Below are 13,365 nucleotides of genomic sequence, written 5' to 3'. Positions count from 1 at the left end.
AATAGCAAATAAAAGGCTTTCATCTTTCTCAGCAATAAATTAGTTTTTTTAATTACAAAATTTAATTATTAACTTTTTAAATTAATTATAACTTTTATTTTTGATGGAAATATGCCAACTCAGTAGTGCTAGTAGTTGTTCAAATTACTTTGTCTTTTTACGTAAACTTATTTAAAAATTTTAATTATCAGCTTATTAATTTTAATATAGTTTTTTTTAAAGTTCCTAAGGTTTGTTTATAAAATAATTTTGAGGGACTATCATTTCCATTAAAGAAAAAATTACCTGAAACAATGCAACATCTAATTTTGAAATCCTTGTTGTATATATGTTTTCTGTATTAAATCCCATTAGATTAACTGAGTCACAACAAGAAAAATGTACACTGCACCAACAAGATGGAAAATTCACTTTTACAACTAATTAAGAGAAAAAGAAAACTAGAAAACTGTAATAAAACTATTAGCAAAACACCAAAAAACAACTACCACTCTCGTATTAAGTCAGGCCGGCGGCCCAGACGTGACTGAATGGGAATTGTTCTTATTGAATAGACGGGCGATCTGGCACAAGGGAAGGAGAGAGAAGCAGAGTGGGATAGCGCCGTACAGCAAGTAACCTTCCCAGCAAAATGGGTCCCCCTTTTCTGTCTAGGTATATAATTGTGTGATAAGAGATGACGTCTGAAGTTTAAAGGAATATACCCATTCTTTTGTTGGCAGATGTTCGTAAAATCTGAAACAGAGGGGGAAGAAATCTTGGCAAGACTGAGAGGGGAAAGAAAAATACCTTACTTCATCAGGAAGTAATGGCTAACTTATTGATGTGAGAGCAAGTATAATATAGAAGGCATTGGACAACACTTCTGGGTCAATCCCCCTTAAAAACAAGACCGTCGCTTTATTCTATTCATTCAAAAGACTATACCTTTCTAAAATCATTGTACTCTCAGTTCATTGTCACCTAACTAGAACTACCTACAAATCAAGGACACAAATCTATGAACACGTGGTTTTTTATTGGCAACCAGCAAAATCCTTAAATCTTGTAAATTATAACAAATTTCTTTATTTTTGGTTTAATTAATTTTTTACAAAATGTAAAATTTAATGAAATGGTTTTTTATTGCCAATTTCTACAGTTATTTTTTTTGCGAAGCTTTCGACCTTAAGACTAGGTCATCTTCAAGACTTATACTTATAAACAATTATACTTTTTTATTTATTTAATTTATTTATTTTGTAATTTACAATCTGTATAAATATATACAATAAGTAAATAGGAGTTGAATGAGATGAACTAGTGCGGGAAGAGCAGGAGGAGAGAAGCTACCCAGCGGTAGCACTCTCTATATGAGAGAGGAGAATATGAGTAGGAGAGAGGAGAGATAGGAGAATAAAGTTTAGTTCTTCAGACTGTAAGGAAGTCGCGGGGCCATTGGCGATTCAGTAGGCGAGGAGGATTGTTAGGGTAGTCAGAGGAGGCGAGAGACTGCACAAGAGGATTAGAGCAAGTAAAAAGAGTAGTATAGTACTGGCGATTCAGTCGACGAGGAGGATTGTTAGGGTTGTCAGAGGAGGCGAGAGACTGCACAAGAGGATTTGAGCAAGTAAAAAGAGTAGTATAGTACTGGCGATTCATTCGTCGAGGAGTATTGTTAGGGATGTCAGAGGAGGCGAGAGACTGTACAAGAGGATTTGAGCAAGTAGAGAGAGCAGTATGGAATTTTTGGTATTTAATCTTGGCGAGTTGGTCTATGAAGGGAATGTTGAGGTCGTTGTGAAGAGTGAGGTTAGTCACCGTAGAAAGGTGCGTCAGCTATCTGTCGGGAGGAGTTTTGACTGAAATGTCCTGTACTGTCCGTATGTTTTGTAGGTTTGGCTGAACCCCACAGCTCTAGTCCGTAAGTCCACCATAGGTTTGAGGATAGTATTGTATAGTAATCGTTTGAGTTCAATGCGTAATTTGGAGCGACGTCCAAGTAGTCTGTAGAGCACGTTTAGAGTTTAGCACGTTTCGTCATTGCTTGTCTTTTAAGACAATTATACTTAGTTTTACATTAATTAATATTAAACGTAGGTTACTGTTGATTATTTTTGGTGACTGAATCATATTTTCAATAGGATGAAAAAATTATTACCAGTTTGAGTCATTATAAACTTTATTATGCCGAGCTTTCGACCTAGGGACTAGGTCATCTTCAGGGCTAATTTACAATATACTGTTTTACATCATTAGAGAGTTGGTGTGTCTTTTGTCTTGTCTGTTCGTGGACTTTGACATTAGTCCATGAACAGACAAGACAGAAGACACACCAACCCTCTAATGATGTAAAACAGTATATTGTAAATTAGCCCTGAAGATGACCTAGTCCCTAGGTCGAAAGCTCGGCATAATAAAGTTTATAATGACTCAAACTGGCATCAATTTTTTCATCCAATTAAACGTGGGTGTGACTTCTTCTATCCTGATCGGGACTCATTTCAATATTAACAATTTAAGAAAAATTAATAATTAACCCAAACAGTGGTAGGTATTTAAAAGTTGTGGAGCTTGTGCGAACTGCATTTCGACATCTGCAGCAGGCTGTGATATAATGCAGTTATTTACAACTTCTGTACAGAAGATAGATCTTTCCATTCTGCCGCACAATAGGTTAAGAGCAGATGCACTTTGGCAATTCACACATTACCATGGGAACCGAAATACTAAGTGACCATGTACATAAAACTGTTTTATTGTTTATTTAGGGGCATCTAATCCAATAACTCGATTAAATTATCGATAGACTCAAAAATGAAAGGCAAATTTTTAAAAGCATTTAAAAAAAATAAATAAATAACTGCTGAGGTTAGGCAATAAACAGCAATTTACTCTTAAAATTTGGGAATCTGAGTCCCACGTTTTGGCAATTCGAGCGAAGCAAATGGAGAACTGGACGAAGGAACGAAAACACCTTCAGTTTTTTCTTCAATTTTTCAAAAATTTGAAAAACAAAATCAATTCCTGATAAATAAATATAGAAAAAAGATAACACGATGAAGGTTATTGAATTTAGAATATTAGATTAACTTCAGCTAAGTGTTAATTGCAGAAAAAAAATAGCTTAAGGGAAAGGATTAGCTAATGGATTAGAGTAATGGATTCCCATGCAGAGATCCCAGGTTCAAATCCCTGAAAATAGTCCCAAAAAAACTTCGTGCGAAAATAACCCTGAGGTCTGAACCCAAAATATCCCAACATCTGAACGATGACGCGCCTTAAATTTTAAATAACCATAAATATTATCCCAGAAGCAATATAAAAAGTAATTAAGAAACCGGAAGCCAAAAAATAAATGCAGACAAGTTAGGCTACTTTATTTCAGTGTGTGAAAAAATTTAAGTAACGTTTGGCAGCAATAATCTCACACTACCATTTACAGACAAAATCAATAAGCCTATCATCTAATCTGTGTCAATTGTCTTGGATAACATCTAGACAGATTTCAATTTGTTACAATTATGTAAATGTATAATCAATGTCATTGTTTATTGTTGGCTGTTATTGTTTCACACAATAAAACTAGGTCTTATATAATAACATCAACAATCAACAACGTTTTAGATGAATCAAAATAGTAAATGATTCAATTGAGTACTTTATTTTGGATCCTTATATAGAAATAAAACGGGGATTCTAGATAGAACCCAAAATAGAATTAAATCTAGTTACAAAGAACTGATTAATATTTCGTAAATCCAATTCCCTTCTTGTCTGTTCTTGCAAATAACTCGTTTGTTTCATATACAGCCAATTAGACTGAAAAGCAGAGATTCAATTTTGAATTTAACGGGGTTTAAAAGAAAAAAAAGACACAAAATGAACATTTAGCTAAAGGAGACAAATTCCATGACTTAATTAACAGCCTTTCCACATTCATCCGGCATTTACAGCCATGATATTAATCTTTTGACTCTATAGCATATTTTTATACTAACAAAGTCCACTTGAATTGTCAAAGGTAAATACCAAAAATGCTGTTCATTTTTTCAGGCAATTTTAACTAGATTAAAGCACTAACTTGTTCCCCATGATAACTGGGCATGAATGTGTGAATTATGTCTCTAAGTTATTTTTATACCTCTAAGAATTTAGTTTGCTGGCTAAATTTTGGTCGAGCATCCTGCATTAGGTGTGATAGGTAATGTGGCTCTTGAAGGGAAAAACATGGCGACCGTTCCTAGGGCAATTCTTCCATTCGTGATTTTGGAGTGGAAAGAAAAGTAATTTAAGGGCAGCATGTGCCTTAGAACGGTACTCTTTCTTAGCCAAGGACTAACGGCTCCAATTGGTCCAGTAATTGGTCTCAGGTCTTAGATTAGATTAGATAGTAGATGGGACGGCACCGCAGCCACAAAAGACTTATTGTGCCAGCCCCTTCTTAGTTCTAGTAGGCGAACCCTCATCTCCTAAAGAGACTGAAGACTTTCCCTACTAGTTCTTTTTGCGCTACTATCTCCTTCGGCCTCAGCGTTCCAAAGGTTCCATAGCGCAAATGCTCGATTGCAACGCAATCGAACAACAGGTGAGAGGCCGTTTCCTCCTCTTCCTGACATAATCTGCACAACGGCTCCGAGCTGATAAGCCCCACCTTGCGCAGATGCTTCTTGAACCTACCGTGCCCCGTGAATAGACACAGGGTCTCTTTGGTTCTTTGCTTACACAGCCAAGGCATCATGGTCTTGCTGTGTTTAACCCTAGGACACATCACCCAGTTCTTTTCGTGCTCCCTCCAGATCCAATCTCTGAGAGCCGCACGAACCGAACCTCTGGTGATCCCCAGGACAGACTCCGGACCGATGAAAGGAGTGTTAGGTCCATTCCTGGGCTAGTTGGTCAGCAGCTTCATTCCCCTTGATCCCCCCGACATGACCCGGCACCCATTCCAACCGAACTTTGATGTGCCGCGCCAGTAGTTCAGGTCTTAATCAGTACTACGCTGAGTGTTCAAGGTGACTTAATCTGACATAATGACTTTTTTCAAAAAACTGATCAAGAAAACATCTCCAAAGAAAGTTGCGCTATGAAGGTTAGCTTAGGGTTATTGAATTTAGAATATTGGATTAACTTGAGCTAAGTGTTAATTGCAGGCAAAAGTAACTTAAGGGAAAGGATTAGCTAATGGATTAGGGTAATGGATTCCCGGGTTCAAATCCAGCTGCTGGCTTATAGTTTTTTTTTTCTTTCTAGGAGTTTCAATCAGTAATACAGCTCACAATCTGATGGATGTATGAATGAAGAACACTGTTCGGAGTCTCAGGAGTGCACTGAAATAAGCTTAGAGCTTTATCCATCCTCTGTGAAGATTGGAAACGATAAGACTGCAAAGCAATCGCTGCTTTGCGTTATTGGGCCTCTCACGTTTGAAGACTACAGACGTCGCAATCGCTAGGCTTCAAATTTTGGGCAGAAATTACCATGACGCTTAAACAGCTAGAGAGTAACACTCTCGTATAGAATCTAGGCGTTTGTATAGTGGTTTACAAGAATTGGATTTGTAACTGGGAAAGTCCTCAGTTTCGAAACCCCGCGTAGAGCTACTTTTGATTTAATAAGCACCCCTGCTGTCCACAACACCTAATTGTTAGTTGGACCTTTCAATGGAATGATCCCAAGCCTTTTTAATCTGCAATGCCTCAGGAAATAGGTACCGCCCTGTGCTCCAACGATAATACTGAAAGTTAACTGTACCGTAACTCTATAAAATAGATTTTTAATAGTTGCCTGAAAATAAAATAACAAAAAAAGCAGCACTTGAAGGCCCCAACTTTAAACACAAATACACAATGGCTTCAGGATACACTGGGCTTCAACGATAATTACTGAAGGATCAACACGTCGTCTTCACAGAGATCCAAGCTACACAGGACTTTCAGAGGGGCAGAGTCCTAGACTTATTGTCGTATATATAGACGGTCGGCACGTTTTTTGACTGCTACTGCAACGTCATGTCTATCCATGTGTCGGTCAGCCACACATATACTACTAACCAATCACGTTACTAACATATTCGATCCGCTTTATTGTTCAACAACACAAAAGGCTTTACAATAAACACAATACCTCCAGAGACTATCGTTCTAGTTTTTACCGGTTTACGTATCGGTTCTAAGCTTATATACCATCTAGTTAAAAACACACGGGTTCGGAGGTCTTTCGCCCGGAAATCTTGGAAAGAACTGGGTTATCTTAAAGAGATTTTACAAGTAAAAAAGTGGAAAACCAATATTTAACCTCATTTTTAGTAAAAACAAGAAATTGCATAAGATTAAGGTCATTTACCTCCAGTAAATGCAGCCCAAAAAAACGCTTAGTAAGGCCGAATCTAAGTAGTTCTAGTGGGGAAAATACTCTCTAGTAAAAAGTAAAGAAATGCCCCAATCAGTAGTTTTTGCTTATGATTCCCTCTCTGGTCTCTAAGTGCCAAAAATCGCATATCGACTGTATTAGATTGTGTAAATCGGCGACTCTAACGTAACCAAATAGTTACAATAACAATCTTTAGCTCCATCTTTGATTTGGTCAAGGATGCAATAAATGTACTACTTTACGACGGATAGAATCAAAGACATTACCCACCGCTGCGGACCTAACCAAATTTTCATCAGGAACTACTATTTGATTCTGAAACTGAACATACTTCTAAGCAATGCTGAAGAATGAAGCTTAAAAGGAGGGAAAGCATGTTGGCCCCATTTTTCCTGCACTTAAGCCCAGAAAAGAAAAAAACAAACTTATGAAGTAGCGTATCATGATTTACGCTTAAGCTACGTCAATTTAAATCAATGAAAGTATGAAAAAAAAATCAGAAATCTATGAAACCCCTTTTCTACGAAAACTTCAAAAAATTGAAATAGTGTAGCAATACATTTTAGGCTACTTCAGGCTTTTTTTTTTGCAATTACAGCTGTCCAGTTTTACTTGAAAATCACAATTAGTAACCCGTAAAGTTAAAGAAATGTTAATAAAGTCAAAATTGGATTCACTAATGACAATTACAATCTATGATATTCAATTACAATTATAATGCAATATTACAAATCTATGATTAATTCCGGTCCATTATACAGAGTGTTCATTTTAAGACGGTTCAAATGCGTTTCATGCTTAAACGGTTGATCTGAGTCTAAAAATAGGTAGAGGAAACATTTGTTGCCCATCACCTCTAGTTTCAGAATATGTGACTTGATTTTAGATTCCTGATCGCGTACGCGGCAGACGTGCGATCCCAAAGTAAGGGTTCCGCTGTTGACCCCCATTTTCATATACACAGTTTTAAAGAGTATAAAAAGTTATGAAAGAAACCGGAAACCGCATTTCGATATCTTTAAAATTAAAGGGGCTAGGCCATTTCGAAATCTGGTATTTATTAATCATATTTCAATTTTTTAACTTGTTATCAAAGCGAGAGAAGAGCGCGTGATTGGTCATTTTTATGTATTTTTTCATCCCATTTCTACTGAAAATATTGCCAAGGCAGTAAAGCTAGTATTTTTCTTAATATCGGGAAATAAGTAGTTTTCCGAGTGATTTTCTAAGCAATAATCAAATGTTAAGAGCTTTAGATGTTCACAAGCATACACAAAAGTGCTAAAAAATAATTTTAAATATGTTACAAACAAGCTGGTTAAATACTTTGTTGGTAATTTTGGGAGAGTTGCGTTTAATTATCAAAAATAATTGGAAATCTCCTATCACATATATTTAAATGTTCAACATCTTAATTTTAAAGGTTCAAGCTTATTCTTTAATTTATCAAATAATGCACTTGACACAGTTAGTGCAGTATGTACTGGTGTCTTCAAAGGTGCACCTCTAGCGAGGCCTGATCAACAGATCAACTGTTTAATCATGAAATGCATTTGAGCCATCTTAAAATGAACAATCTGTATAGCGCAGTTTGGGCCCCATTATATTGCAATAAACTAGAATTCGTTCAGATTAGATATTTTAAATCCAATTTCCATTGATCATGACACCTAATCGTAATGTACGTTTTAGAATTTGGGTTAAAAGGGCATTGAGACTGAGATATTGCAAAAAATGCTTAGACGGTGGCATTAAGAATTCAACCACAGTAATCGTCTCCCAAAGATAGTTTAGAATACTTTAAAAACTCTCAGTAATATTAAAATATCTGTGGTTAAATTTCATTGATATGAACAAGTTAAAAGATAAGTTGAATTTCTAGTGATGCAGTAAATGCAAGTGAAAAACTGCGTTTTAAGGATAAATTCAATAGCTGTATTACGAAAGTTAGGGATAATAAATTTTCTGTAGATATTAATGCAGTTCTGCACTCAGGCTTAACTCCATGGAGGATTTATACCCCCCCCCCCAAAAAAAATTAAATAAAATCTAAACTAATAGCTTAATTTTTGAAAGCACGCTATTGGATATAGAGTCATTGGGAAATTTAAAATGAAGCTAACTAAATAATCGATCACTATAAGTACCCTACTATAGTAAAGGTATGCAGCACTGTGAGTACCTCTTAACCCTGCATAGCTGGAGTACTTCTTAGTTCCGGGTGTTCTCTATGCTGATAATGCCATTAAAGGTTCAGAAAGCAACAAGGGACTAGGGAATGGTACTTCTACCGAAGTGCTAGGCCAAATTCTCGTTCAATAAAGAAATATCTCCTCTTTTATCAGTTAAACTAACTCATTGTTTATAGTTCGCATACCCTAGGCCCTTCTGTACGGCCAACTCTAGGTTAGCTCTTTTGATGACTATTATTTTATAGGAAGTCTACTTGCACAAACACATACACAGTATTCCCCCCTACTTGGGTAAATATTTACATTACAGTTTGTTTATACACACAGAGAGAGAAGCGTGAGAACATCATCATCACAGCCGATGATGAGGGCAACCTTCTTATAACACTATCGCCTAATCACAAACGGTTATATTCGCCTGACGTCACACAGCTCATATTACCGATCTAGGAGGTCTCTTTCATTCTGACCACTTGCCTTATAAATATACACTTGCAGTATCCTGTGACATATTTATGCATATTTTCCACTGCCTTCCCAATATATCTTCTAGTAAGTAAAAAACACAGAAAACTTCTTTTACAAATTAGTTTTGGACACGCAATCTCTCTCTCGGAGAACAGTTTCAACCATTAAACTGCTATTAAATTCAGTTTTAATAACCTTACGTTAAATATTTCACAATCTTTCTCTTACAATAGCATCTAAAATTTTCTAAATAGAAGATATTTCAGATCTAAAATTTAAAACAAAAAAATATATTAGTAAGCTGTGTGTATAATGCGGTTTGAGACATAAAATGGTGGCCTCCGGTAGTGTTCTCTCGTTACAGACCGCACTGTTCATTACTGGACTCATCACTAAGGTATGAAGCGACATCATCGCCCATCCTCCAGGGCAGGGATGGCGAACCTTTTTGAGACGTGGGTCAAATTTTTTTCTTCTTTTTTTTTAGTACTAGCTCTTGGGTCACTAATGCCCATTTGCACAAGAGTTAAGTTTAAAAATTTTAAACTGAATTTTTTCAAAACTAAACATCTTTAAAATTCAGTTGGCTTAACGGGTAAAACGGGACGAAACAAGTGCTATGGAAGTCTCTTTTTACAAACATAACTGAACCAAACCTTACAAAAGTGTGTTTTATCTGAAGAAAAATCTAAATATGGTTATTTGCTTTGGGTTGTCGATTTTTTTAACAAACAAAATTTGAGTAAAATTATACATTTTATTTGATATTTTGTAAACACTTTTGCTTTATTTCAAATACTACAAAAGCATTTGTCGTCATTTGCGTTTTAGAACTGTAATGATCAAACTAAAGGTTACAGATAGCATTTAAATTGCTTTAATGCGTGATTGAAAAAATTATAAATTATAGAATATAAATTATCCACACAATTAGAAAATCTAAATCAACCCGCGCAAATAAACAAATGGTTGCCTAGCAATTGTGGGTCATTGAAAAAGCTTGCGCGTGTCATAGGTTCGCCATCACTGCTCTAGGGAATGCAATCAGCCTCTGGTTCTCCAGATTGAAGGATTACTCCCTTCACTTTTCCTTCCTATTCCCTTATCGCCTTGAAGAATTGCCTGCAAATATCCTGGGTGGCTAAACCTCTGTCCAGGCATTGGATACAAATCAGTAGATGGCAATGTCTATCAGTCAAGTCTTTAGCTATGAAATACTGAACTACGGGCGCATGCTTTGAATTCTAGGCCGGTTGCTTGTATAGAATAGGAGATCACGAGGCCTACTTCATTTTTAGACGATGAGGATAGAGTTTGAGCTATTGCACTGGGATGCCAGTAAAGGCTTCTTTGGAAATTGAAAAAACTTGAATGGATAATTTTGGCTACAAAGAGGATATAAACTAATTAACAATACGGACTAAATATTGAAACGATAATGAAAGAAGCGAAACGGAAATGCTACTTATTTTTACTCAACGCGGATAACAATATTTGAAGAGAATTACTTTTTAGTAGAAATTATGTAGATTAATGAATTAGATTAATTAATCTATGTAAGATAAATTACAGTATCAGAAAGTCTGCATACAAATGGTGTCACAAATTATAACATCACACAAATATTGTCTTTTTAAATAATTTATTAGTAAATTAATGCCCATTTGTTGAGGCAGGTATTACGGCCAAATACCCCAATTTAGGTGTCGTGTATGGAGACGATTAGCAAACATACTTTACTACAAAGTTCTTATATTAAACATTAAATGAAAATACAAGGCCTAGACCTGCGGAATTGAACCTTCTAACCAACAATACATATTAGCTTTACAAGTCTCGCCTCTAACCGCTCGGCTATCGTGGCACTTTAATAATTAAAACTGTCCGGTAGGACAGTTGTATAAGGGTTGACCATCAAAAACTGCACGAAAAAGCGTAACGTTGAAAAACACCCAACTTTGACAATTTTTTTCTCTTTTTCTATAAAAGATAAAATTCCCAAATTTTCTTTAAATCTTACTCCAAACCCTCCTTCATAACTGTAATTTTTTTGCAACCACCCAGATCTAATAGGTTTCGAGAAAAAAGTTGCCGAAAATGAGCAAAAACCGCTTTTTCAAAAAATGTTCTTGTTCTTGTTCTTCTTCTTGTTCTTGTTCTTGTTCTTGTTCTTGTTGTTACCTTTTTTGTAAACAACGTAGCGCCTAAACGCGTGAACCGATTTTCATGAATGAGGTGTCATTCGATTCGGAATTTTATGTAGATGTGCCTTTTGGGGGTCTCGACCCTGTACATCGTATGGGAGAGGAGTTAGCCCCCTTTATGTAAGGCCCCCTCCAAAATTATTATTACTAATTACTCTGTAAATCTTGGCCCGATTTTGATAAAATTTGGTAGGATGATAGGGTTAGGGCTCCCCTACGTAACATTAAAGCGGCGATCAGCTCTTACACTTGTTAAGGGGATGTATAGGAATCGTTTCAAATTATCGACACGTGAACCGATTTTCATGAATGAAATGTCATTCGAATCGAAATTTTGTACAGATTTGCACTTTAAAAGTCTCGACGCCGTGCCTCATAAGGAGGGGAGTTTGCCCCACCCAAATAAGGCCCTTTCTAAAACTATTATTACCAATATTTCTATAACGCTTAGTTTGATTTTGATAAAATTCAGCTCGAATAAGTGGTTAAAGCTCCTCTACATTGCTGATGCTCTTGCACCTACTAAGAGGAAGTACTGCAATCGTTTAAATTATCAATGAGTGAACAGATTTAAATCAATGAATTGTCGTTCGATTAAAAAATCTTTGCCTCTTTGCCTAGAAGTTCTGCAATCGCAGTTTATTTTTCTTACTCCTCTTAAAAGGAAGTAATGAAATCGCAGTTTAATTTTGCTATTCACGCACAAATACCTTCCTATGTTATTCAAAACGCTTTTTCAAGAAAAGTTGTTACTGAGGATGGTTTGGGGGACCTTAACGATAATCATTCTTTAAAAAGATCTCTCTAGTGGTAGTTACGGTTCCGACTTACCATCTTATCAGGTTATAATGATAGAATTGCTTATTCCAAATTTAAAAAAATCTGTAAAGCAGATATGTAACTTTGTAAAATAGACAAAAAGGAAAATCTATCCAAAAGGTACAAAAATCTCTTTAACAAAAACTTACAGTTTAAAATGTTAAGTATAAGGGTTGATTAAACGCCAAAAGGTACACAAATCAGCAAGCACCCAAAATTTCATTAATTCTTCATTAATATTTAAGTAATTTTACTGCATTAATATTCATTAATATTTTTTAGAATTTATTAGATGTCACAGACCCTTATGCTGGCCATTTTCGTCTACAAAATATTTGTTCAAGTAGCACTGTAGATTGACTGTAATATCTAGTTATTTATAATAATCAAACTGTTAATTACAGGTTAAAAAGGAAAACGTTATAAAAAATAAAAAAAAATTATGAGGCTAAAAAATTCAAAACTTTTTTTTATAAAAAAAAATGTAATATGTAAAATAAAGTAAATAAGATATGTTATTTTTAGGACAGCTAATTATTCCAGTATTTTACTATAAGTAAAATTAAATTAAAATAGAGAAATCAATAATTGTTGTTGAATAATCTACTTGTTATAACTGTGTGTTATTTGTGCTCTCGAATATTTCGGTAAGACGAATTCAAGACAGTAGCCTACTCTAACTTTGTCTTTTTCTACTTTAACATGCATGTACATATGTGTGATTTATCATAATTATAACAAAAAAATATTATAAATGAAGTGGCCAGCATAAGGGTCTGTGACATCTAATAAATTCTAAAAAATATTAATGAATATTAATGCAGTAAAATTACTTAAATATTAATGAAGAATTAATGAAATTTTGGGTGCTTGCTGATTTGTGTACCTTTTGGCGTTTAATCAACCCTTACACTTAACATTTTAAACTGTAAGTTTTTGTTAATTTATTATTCAGTTGTACATAATTTACTAACAGAGAACATTGTGTTTGTGATATAAACAATTTTTTTAATTATTTACTTCTAAACACTGTCCCAAGTAAAAACATTTATTAATTATTGTTCTATAAAAACGTATTTTTTTAGTTTTTATTGTCTATTTTCAAAATCGTTAGCAATATGTTGGAGAAGATTATTAATTAAAACTGTCCGGCAGGACAGTTGTATAAGGGTTGACCATCAAAAACTGCACGAAAAAGCGTAACGTTGAAAAATACCCAACTTTGACAATTTTTTTCTCTTTTTCTATAAAAGATAAAATTCCCAAATTTTCTTTAAATCTTACTCCAAACCCTCCTTTATAACTGTAATTTTTTTGCAACCACCCAGATC

At 35.0% G+C, this 13,365-nt stretch overlaps 1 protein-coding gene across 16 annotated transcripts in view; it reads right to left on the bottom strand.

The window, feature by feature from the left end:
• The window catches only part of Prosap (SH3 and multiple ankyrin repeat domains prosap), a 410,412-nt gene that overhangs the window by 290,114 nt on the left and 106,933 nt on the right, over positions 1 to 13,365 (bottom strand). For 3 of the 16 annotated variants that reach the window (XM_074140649.1, XM_074140648.1, XM_074140653.1), the window contains exon 1: positions 286 to 528. The exons of the other annotated variants lie outside the window; for them this stretch is intronic. The gene's annotated coding sequence lies outside the window, so the exon portion shown is untranslated. Of the gene's footprint in view, positions 1 to 285; positions 529 to 13,365 lie in introns of those variants that run through there. 16 annotated transcript variants of the gene reach the window in all.

The sequence above is a fragment of the Rhodnius prolixus genome, unplaced genomic scaffold (genome assembly GCF_049639745.1).
Source record: "Rhodnius prolixus isolate KJV_2025 unplaced genomic scaffold, Rpr scaffold_6, whole genome shotgun sequence".
In the NCBI taxonomy this organism is placed as follows: domain Eukaryota; kingdom Metazoa; phylum Arthropoda; class Insecta; order Hemiptera; family Reduviidae; genus Rhodnius; species Rhodnius prolixus.
This window is presented reverse-complemented; position numbering and strand designations above follow the sequence as displayed.